This window comes from Myripristis murdjan, chromosome 3, assembly GCF_902150065.1.
Source record: "Myripristis murdjan chromosome 3, fMyrMur1.1, whole genome shotgun sequence".
In the NCBI taxonomy this organism is placed as follows: Eukaryota; Metazoa; Chordata; class Actinopteri; order Holocentriformes; family Holocentridae; genus Myripristis; species Myripristis murdjan.
The window spans coordinates 42,945,656-42,952,350 of record NC_043982.1 but is presented as its reverse complement, the minus strand read 5'-3'; positions in this window follow the sequence as shown (position 1 = coordinate 42,952,350).

The window sequence follows — 6,695 nt, the reverse complement described above, 5'->3', positions numbered from 1 at the left end:
GTATTTCAAATGAGTAGCATCTTGTATAAAGCACACAGAAAATGCTAAAGAGCTGGAGAAGACACAATGTATCAGAATAAAAATGTTAAATATATATATATATATATATATATATATATATATATATATATATATATATATATATATATATATATATATATATATATTAAAATTGCTTTTTGAAAAGGGGGATAGTTTGGATATTAACAGCCTTAATGAGGGCGAGGGATGTTTTTTTATTCTCTGTTGGTTTTAATACTTGACAGGTGTGAAAGTTTATCAAATCCAATCAAATCAGACAAATGGAGACTGGGATTGAATTTCAAAGTCCTCCACTTCTGCAGACTATATGGTATTTTCCAGACACACCGATCACTGTAAGAGCATTTCTGATGCTGGTCAACTCAGTGTTGGACACATTAAAACAAAACCATCTCCTCATTAATACTGAAGTTCCTGGTTCTTGCTGGGATTGGCTCCAGTTTGCATAAAAGAATGAATGAAAATATATTTCTAGTGAATGCAATCTGAATGTACAAGTATATTTATATATTGTGTATGTATTTTCAATATTCATTTTTTATTTTTTGTGATAGTTTCTAAAATATTGTGAAGAATATGATTTTTTTTTTTCTTCCCACACAATTTTGCACTGAGGCATTGATCGGCAGTTTCCCAGACGGGGGTTAAGCCTAATCAAAGCCTCTGCCCTTCTAAAATGGAATAACTTTAATTCACACTCTGGCAAATGAATTGAACGAGACCTAGATGTAGTTTTAATCTAGATACTGTTAATCTAGAGGACTCCTGAAGTTAATGAAGGATTAAATTAAACCTCAGATGCAGCAGGTGTAACCTCCATCCTCTCATTCTCCTCCAGTTCCTCACAGGTTTAAAGATCCAGTCCAGGTTTGATGAACATCATCAGGTTTTCTGGTAAATAATCCACATCCCTTTTATACAGATAAATGTCCATTTTGCTACTGATCTGTATTGCCATTGGCCATCATACAACAGTGATTCAACCCGTAGCCAGTTCATGAAAATTGTAACATTTGCTGTTGGTGACTCCTGGGAGGGTAAAGGGGCTTTTTCCCTGGAAAACTCCTGCCTGAGTGAAGAGTTTGATGTTGATGGACGCCACGACAGCAGGTTGTTTGACATAAATGTGAAACAGTAAAAGAAATGTAAGAAATAACAGCCTGCACTGAGAGTCTATCTTACTGTGCATGGCCAGTTTTTACACCAAGTACAAAACACCAAAGCAGTGACCACCTCTCACCAGAAGGTGCCGCCAAAAACAAGAAAGGCATGGATTATCACCTCAAATGTACTCAAAGACTCAATAATCCATAATCTGAAGTTAATGTGTGTTTTGGAAAGCCACTTTTTGGGCTATGTTTCTGGATTAATATCTAGCCCCAGATTAATTTAAACCCCAGCTGGGAAATGGTCCCTTAGTGTGTATTTACAGTGTCCAAATAAACTTTGCAGTCTAATTTTGCAGCCAAAGCTGTTGGCGTGGCCCCAAATCAGAATAATCAAAATGAGGAAAGCTCCTGTTTGACCACTGTTGGCTGTTCTGACTTCACTCTTTTTAGGTATTTTGGTGTTTTGCCTTCAGGTAGACGGCACTGGACAAAGACTTCTTTTGTTCCTGCAGCGATTCATTTTCTCAACCTGCAGACTCAAAGGTTTAGGAGTTTTAATTTGCTGACTTATGAGCTGTGTGGCTGCTTTTAATGTTTCTTGGGTTATGTTTTAAGGTGCTGGATGTCTCCTGCTTTATGTACAAGTATGTATATGTAGTATAGTATGTGCATGCTTTTTTAACCTGACTGCTCAACAAATTTAACAATTAAGAAAATAAAGTGATTGTATGGGGGATTATACGGGACAGTTTTTTTTTCCCATGGCCATCAGCACACTAAAGAAACAAAAACTCATGTAATGTTTACGGCTGCTATGCTGCCATCCACTCAGCACTGCTGCACTTTGAATAACAGTGATGGATATGCACTACTTATTTTTTATTTATCTATTGCCCTTCATTTTAGTTAATTTTAGTAAAAACCCATGTGTTGTGTTTCTTATGTCTTCTTTGGTGTTTTTTTTTTTTTTTTTTTTTTTTTTTTTTTTGGACATGCATCGCTTGACTGCCACTACTACTTTAGTTGTATTCATATATGATGATAATAAAGGCTGTTGTGATTCTGAAAATTTGAATGTGCTACATATTCACATTTTTGAAGTATACAGATATAAAAATATCGGTACATGTGCATTATGAAGGAGTGGAACCGTTATGAAAACATCATTAACATGTGAGGAATATAATAAGAGAGACATAACCACTGAAGACGTGGGTACATGAATCAGATTTGTGTCTAGTTTTTAAGTCCATGTAAGTCCAGACTCAGAAAATATTTGTGGTGACGACTTTGAAGGAAATTAATAGAAGGTATGAAGTGTATTTTTGTCGCTATATTAACATTGGCAGAGGAGCTCGGTCACCTGGTGCAGCCATACTCACCTGAAGATCCATATCAGCAGAACCAACGAGGAACAGGAGAACCCCTGTCCTGCTGTCATCCAGGGACAGGACGTCAAGACAAAATGCTGAGTCATGCTGCTGAGTAATGGCCACAAGTGCTTTTGCAGAACATTATGATGACACAGTTAAATTGACCTTTGACCTTTTGGATATGCCTTGGCTTCATCATTTTGTCCTGTTTGACGTTTGTGTGAAACTTTGTCATAATTAGCGCACGAATTCTTGAGTTATGGCCTGAAATGTGCTTTACAGTCGCAGAGGTCACAGTGACCCTCACATTCGTTTGCGCCAAAATTTAAAGAAATTCCCTCAAGGCGTTCCTGAGACGTCGAGTTCAGACGGAGGAATAGGACGGACAACCCGGAGACACTGTGCACAGTTTGGGACTCCTCATACAAGACAGTTTAAATTACAGATTGAGCGACACAGTTATTCAGAGTAAAACACACACACACAGGGTGGAGGGTCTGCAGGTGGCTGTGAGCTGACACACACACTGTTCGCTGCAGTCTCTACTGGGTATAAACTTCATTTTCGTGTTAGGCTTCATGTAATTGTCGATAAAACACACATTCATTCAGTCCATCTGAGCAACCAGCAGCTTCAGTGTGACAGCACCCACTTTTAATTAAAGGCATTCAGCTCTACAGTCCCAGTGAGAGTGTCCTAATGATAAATATCTTGAAGGCTGCCATCTTTTTTCTTTTTTTTTTTGTTTTTTTTTTCAGGAGAGCACGACAGGACTCCTCACAGCCAGGAGGCGCTCTGATGCCTCCTCTCCTCTTTTTTTCTTCTTCTCACGTGGCACATCAGTAGTTTTTTAGCACAGCACCTTTCAAACACAAGGCAGTTCAAAAAGCTTCACACAGAATTTAAGAAGACATAAAAAAAAACAAGATTTGAAAGACATAATTAACTAAAAAAAAGAAGAATAGAAAGTAGGTCGAATGAAAAAAAAATCCACAGTTCCAGTGCACAATTTAGATAATTTAGCAAAAGGCAGTGGCAAACAGTGAAGTTATAACCCTCCTATTATTTTTGGGCTCTATTTGACTGTATTTAAAGTCTTGTTTAACGTCTCTTCAACGTCCTTCAACATCTGCAAAAAACTGCTGCTGATGTTCTACCAGTCTGTTGTGGCGAGCGCCCTCTTCTATGCGGTGGTGTGCTGGGGAGGCAGCATCAAGAAGAGGGACGCCTCACGACTGGACAAACTGGTGAGGAAAGCGGGCTCTGTTGTGGGCACACAACTGGAGAGCCTGACATCTGTGGCAGAGCAACGGGCGCTGAGCAGGCTCCTGTCAATCATGGACAATCCACTGCATCCACTGCACAGCGCCATCACCAGGCAGAGGAGCAGCTTCAGTGACAGGCTGCTGTCACTGTCCTGCTCCACCGACAGACTGAGGAAATCATTCCTCCCCCACGCCATGCGGCTTTTTAACTCCACCCGGAGGAAATAACTCATAACTCATTATACACATACTGCAATACTGGTAGATAACACGTAAAGACTGGAGGGGAAGGGGTGATTCCATGAGGCTGGATCTAGTCTGACAGTTCCTGAATTCCCAGTACCAGGCGTCAGGTTCTGTCGACGGTCTTGGTCTCATGGTTTCACACTAACTCTGAACCTCGGTCGGAGCGTGTGTTCTTCAGGTTAGGTCATTTTCCACTGCTGTTTAACTGTTATTACTTCTGTTTAACTGTTAATACTTCTGTTGAAATTGTTCATATTCCTATCTTTTTATAACCCTTGTTCATAGTGTCTATATTGCTTACTGCTATTTATCATGTGTATACTGTAGATTCTGCTATTTATCATGTGTATACTGTATATTCTGCTATTTATCATGCGTATACTGTATATTTCTTCTAAATTTGCACATTGACCTACCTCTATGCACATTTTATACACCCATGCACACGTTTTTTTTTCGGGTTTTTTTGTTGCACATTGCTTTTTGCACACTGGGTTGTACTTAGGTTATTCTGTTGTACTCAGATCTTATTCTGTTATACTTAGATCTTATTCTTTATTTCTGTTTTTTTATTTACTTAATCTGTAATCTGTGGATACTGCTGAAGAAAATGTGAATTTCCTGCGGGATGAATAAAGTATCTACCTACCTACCTCTAAATACATGATTTTTTTTTTTTTTTTTTTTTGCTTCATATTTAATGACTTTTCCTAATTGAATGGGTAAAAAGTGGGTAAACATGAAATTAACATGATGATATGTTTTCAAACTCCTGTACACATTTGGCACACATCAGTGTACAGGCTTTTTTTTTTTTTTTTTTAGCTGTATAAAACATATAAGACACATAAAGCTTTTACACACAATCTGCGAAAAACCTTTCCTCTGCCAGAACCACTGATAGGTCATGTGACATATTAAGGGTTAGCAATTTGTATTATAATCATTTTGTGGAGGTTTAAATAAGTGGGGTCAATTTGGGAAAAATTGAAGGTAACAGAAGGGTTTCTTTCCACTCATAAAGCTGAGAACACACGTTCACTTTGACTCACTTGGTAAATATATCGTCTGCAAGTGTTCATGGTTTCAGAGATAGAGCTTCAAGAATCGCTGCTAGTGTTTAAACATCCAGAAAAAAATGTAAATTACACAGATTTACAAGGATTACACCATTTTCCATTATTTTAACTCGGAAAGAAAGCTGACTCCTTTCTACAGCTAACAGGAAAGGAAGAGCCACATTTATTTAAGGAGACACACCATCTGCTCTGTGACTGCCCCTCTCCATCTCTAAACAGGACAGGTGAGTGTCAGGGGACCCAGCGGCTCACCTGGGCTCACCTGTCCCGCCTCAGGGCCCAAGTTTACCTGTGGAGAGAGAGATAAATTAATGTTTTCAAATCACATGAAAGAGCTCCGATCCTGTGTTTCATTAAGCTGATAAGGTTCAATTGTGTTCAAACCATAAACCCAAAATGCCTCTCCTCTTAAGAGTTGGCTGATCAAATGACCCCCTCTTATAATAAGTGTGTGTGTGTGTGTGTGTGTGTGTGTGTGTGTGTCATGTTCGCCTGTCCTGTGGCTGCACCGCCTGTAGGTGGCAGCACCGCACTGTTAATGTCAACTCCTGCATGTAAAAAACATATCCTCAGGCCCTTCTGACTCACCGCTGTACTTGTGGCTATTTTTTTATGCGCCTTAAAATGAGGCTTGCATTTGCTAACAACCACTGTTTTATCAGGTGTGCACAGGTGAATTTAGATTCATTTATTCATTATCCATTTAGATTATTTTCACTGAATTGAATTGCAGATTTTGTGACTTATTTATAATCTGTTCTTCACACAAGCAGGTTTATTACAAAAACAGATTATACATATTTTTTGACGAGACTCATCATCATTTCTGTAGCTCTTTGCAGAAAATACAAAAAGAGTAGAATAGAGTTTTTGTTTTTTGTTTTATGTGGTTTTGTTTTATTTACTTTATTTATACAAGACTGTATGGCAAAGATTTAGTACAGAGGACAACCAAACAGATCACATTAGACTGGGGATATTATATTTTTGAACAGCGCCCTCTGTCTTACAATGCTTGTGTTATAAAATGATTTCTTAAGGAAATGCATCATATAATCATATTACATAATGAAACAGCTCTTCTGATACATTGTTTGATTATGCTGCTTACACTGAAACTGTAGTGAAACCAGACAAATTTGAGACAGATTTGTCAAAATATCTATTTTGTTGGACTCGTCCTGAGGGCCAAATGTGGCCCCTGGGCCTGCTGAGCCTCTGCTACTGAATATTTTAGGGCCATCACTTAAAACACACACCTGTATTTACATTAAAATATGATCTAAAATCATGTTGAATAGTACACTCCTCTTGCAGTACATCAGTAATGTCTGGTTTCTGGTCTTGACTGTGGATTCTGATTTTGTGGAAATTATTTCCCGTGTCGCTGTAACTGCACTTTGAATCTGATCTTTGCATACAGGTTGTGTGTGCGTGTGTGTGTGTGTGTGGCTGAGAAATGACAGTAAAAGGAGCGTTGTGCCTTCCAGTCCACAGCGTCGCCGTCCACCAGCCTCACATCGATCTCCTGTCAATCCAGCTGCTCTGTGTGAAAGTGACGTTACACGGCCCAGTTTTCCA